The sequence below is a fragment of the Lissotriton vulgaris genome, unplaced genomic scaffold, assembly GCF_964263255.1.
Source record: "Lissotriton vulgaris unplaced genomic scaffold, aLisVul1.2 SCAFFOLD_895, whole genome shotgun sequence".
NCBI lineage: Eukaryota > Metazoa > Chordata > Amphibia > Caudata > Salamandridae > Lissotriton > Lissotriton vulgaris.
In genome coordinates this window covers 87,491-91,404 of record NW_028241945.1, presented here as the reverse complement: position 1 = coordinate 91,404, position 3,914 = coordinate 87,491, and the positions used below count along the sequence as shown (strand labels likewise).

The following is a 3,914-nucleotide window of genomic DNA, read 5'->3' as shown; positions in this document are numbered from 1 at the left end:
TTTTGGGCCCAACCTGCAGCTAGATCTACATGTAAATAAGACCACCTCCACATGTATGATGCTGATTCGTATGCTGCGTAAGGTCTTACCCCTTCTCCCTGAGCAAGCCAGACCAGAAGTAGTGCGTTGTACCATCCTAAGTCGACTTGACTACTGTAACGCACTGCTTCTGGAGGCCCCGGTAACACTTCTGGGCAAGCTGCAAAGGGTGCAGAACATTGCTGCCAAGCTCGCTCTCTCTCGCCCTTATCATAGCTCTTCTACGGCAGCGCTGCGAGAACTTCATTGGCTGCCGGTCCATCTGCGGGTGCGCTACAAAGCAGCTTGTATTGTGTTCAGGGCTATACATGGCCTGGGCCCTATTCCTCTGCGGCGAATGTTTGCCTGGTATTGTCCACCTCGAGCCTTACGCTCCTCGTCGTCCAGGCTACTGGTAGTTCCGCGTTTCCAGAGAGTGAGAATGGGTGGCCGCTCGTTCAGAGTAGCGGCGGCCAAACTCTGGAACTCTCTGCCAATATCCTTGAGAAGCCTTGAAGATCTTCTAGCCTTTAGAAAGGCTTTGAAAACCCATCTTTTTCCCAGGATAGGTTGAGCTGCTGTTTTTCGTTGGATCATGGGTCAAAAGCGCCAGGATGCCCTTGGTGGTGACAGGTTGCGCTATACAAGTATGCTACAATACAATACAATACAATTATGTGCGATGTTGCTGCTTAACAGCAGAGGTTAAGAACTATTTGGCTGGCTGCCATATACATAGCAATTTCCTTAATATAACTATATGGTCCTACAACTCAGTTTTCGTTCCAGTACCTTCAAACCATAATTTCAAGGAGCTTTAGTACTGCTTATCATTAGTAGCATATAGGTTGTCCCTCTGTTTCTTTAGTCATAGGGTTGTTGGTAGAGCATAATGATTGTGGCTGGTGGTCTCGACCAACTCAAGTATATGTCATCTAGATAGATTGGCAATGTTGAGATGAAAACAAGATAAAATCAAATGAATGTGGCATATGTTGAATTGGACGTGACGGGAAAGCATCAGATGAGCAATGAGATACATAATATTCCTTTGGAATTAAGAAAGTGAGGACATTGATTTTCTATGTGCTGAAACAAATATAGCATGCTGACATTAAAATAACATGTGCTGAAAAGAACATAGAAAGTGTTGACATGAACATTACACTCATCTGAAATAAATTAAATAATGATATTAATTTAAAAAAATCAGTACTGGAAATAGATCCACAAGTGAGTAGTAAAGTGAACTCTTTCATGGTCTTATCTCATTTAAAATGGAATTCTGGCACAACGAGCATGAGGAGTTTGCATAAAAAGAACATGCAACCAGGCATATGGCACCAGACATATCAAGGATACAGGATATCAAACTCTGGAAAACACCTTTGGTAATACATAAAATGTATACCTGCCATGCATGCCATGAAGATAAAAAAGAAATAATTCTGTGTTGTTGTTTTTTTAATGCTTTGTTGTATTCTTTGTCTTCCTCATGGTGTTTTTAAACTCTGTGTTTTTCAGGCTGTATATAATGGGATTACATAGTGGAGTTACAGCAACATATGACAGAGACAATAGTTTGTTGTCTTTCACCGAAAACGTTGATGCTGGTCTCATGTATGTAGAACAGATAACTCCATAAAATACTATAACAACAGTGAGGTGGGAGCCACAGGTGGAAAAGGCCTTGCGCCTCCCCTCTGTAGACCGGATTTTCAGGATTGTTGAGATGATGTTGATGTAAGATGTGATAGTTAAAGCAAAAGGTGAAACTGCAAATATAGTACCCATGATGTAGCTTGCTGCCTCAACATCACGAGTGCTGCTACAAGAAAGTTTCATTACAGCTGCCACATCACAGAAGAAGTGGTTGATTGTGTGAGACCCACAGAATGAGAGTCTCGACATTAGAACAATGTGTGGAATTGGATCTATTAAACCAAATATCCAACTTGCTGCAGCCATTTTCAAGCAAGCAACGTCATTCATGGTGGTCACATAACATAAAGGATTGCAAATGGCCACATATCGATCATAAGCCATAACTGTTAGAAGGAACATTTCCGTAGACACCATGGAACTGAAAAAAAACATCTGCAGCAGGCATGCATTTATAGAAATGCGTGTTGCCTCCAGAAAGAAGTGAGCCAGCATGTTTGGGAAAATGATTGTCGTGTATGTGATGTCCAGAAACGCTAGGTTTGTTAGGAAAAAATACATTGGTGTGTGCAATTGTGTGTTGGAATAGACAATCACCATGATAAGAAGATTCCACACCAGTACTAAGAAGTAAATCAGAAAAAAGGCCAAAAAAAGTGGAACTAGAAGATGTGGAAAATCAAAAAAACCCATAAGGGTGAACTCAGCTGCTAAAGTTTGATTCTCTCCTTCCATTTGTCCTGGAGTGCAGTTTTCTGGTGCTAAGACATCACGAATACCTGCAATCAAAGATAAAAACAAAAGTCAATATGCAAAACTTAATGCTTCGGGTGGGAGAATGGATGCACATGTTTGGCAGGCACAGTTCTATGTTTACAATCAGAAGACATTTATTGAACTGGTGAAACAAAATATAGCAGTAAGCTATTTCTGGTGAACAACCTTTACAACAAAACTTTTACAACGTACTACCATTACAACGCGGTCATTACAACGCAAACCATTACAACGCATTGCACTGGGGGGCGCTCTAGGATAGGGAATACGTTTATTTTCTATCCAACACCTTCCCTAGTGTCCACGGGGACTGGAGTTGGAATAGGAAATTAAACTTTTCACTATCCAGCACCTCTAAGCGCTATGCGTTGTAAAGGTATGCGATGTAAAAACCGCGTTGTAAAGGCAGGCGTTGTAATAGCCTGCGTTGTAACGTCATACATCCGCTATTTCTAATTGTAGATCTAAATGTAGCTTGTTATTGGTATTCATTCTCTTTGCATTTTCCTGGGACAATGGTTAGGATGCATGATGTCTATATATAAATGGATGCCTGATGTCTATTGGTGATGTATATGTTGGTTACTTATATATGTGACAGAATGCTTCAGGTCCGATCTTGTTTATATCCAGTAGCTTAGTAGTAGTTTAGCCCCCTTCAGCCACTGCTTGATTGAAATGTCCTTCACATTTTGCCTCAACCCACACCATTTTGTGCAGTTTTACAAATGTATTATTCACTGGTGAATTGGCACTCAAATTAGTCAAATCTACTTGTCTGAGTTGTTTTCCATGACATCTCCCAAGTGCTTTGCTTTATCACACATTAAATAAGAGCATTTGAGTGCTCCCTGGAGAATAAAAATTAAATTTGATGAGTGGTCCATTTCGGCCTATGCTTAGGTGAAAGGTCTGTGTCCAACCACAGTGAAAAGTAATTGTACTTTTATTTTGTGATTATTTAGTAAAGCACTTCTAAACAAAGTGTTGCGCATAACTGAGAAACACAGGACAGAACAAGACAAGAAAACAACTCACCATCGCTATAAATTAGTCTAGTTAGAAAACGTAGGGAAATGGATTGTCAACAGTGTTTTAGAACTGGATAGGGTTGATGTCCTCCTAAGGTGAAAACAAAAGTATTCCACAGTTTTGGAATTAGATGGAAGAACATGGAGGCCTGAAGGGCATAAACTAAATAAAAAGCAAATAGAGCAGAATGGGCAGTGTAACCAAAGAACATAAGCACATTAAGCAAGTAAGAGAACAGGATGTTTTAACAATCTGAAATTGAATAGTGACATATTTAGGAAGATCAACATAAAGAGCAGAGCACAGTATTTAAGAAGAAAAAGAATAACAGAATAAATGTTTTACGTTGAAGTTTCAAGAAAAGAAGAAGCGGCTGTTTTTTGTAGAAATGGAGACAGCAGTTTTAGAGAGGGAGGCGATTTAAA

General features: G+C 40.1%; 1 pseudogene; it reads right to left on the bottom strand.

Annotated features, from left to right (window-relative positions):
• Positions 1 to 1,386: 1,386 nt before the first annotated feature.
• On the bottom strand, positions 1,387 to 2,415 carry LOC147669125 (olfactory receptor 1L4-like; annotated as a pseudogene).
• Between the last annotated feature and the right edge of the window lie 1,499 nt (positions 2,416 to 3,914).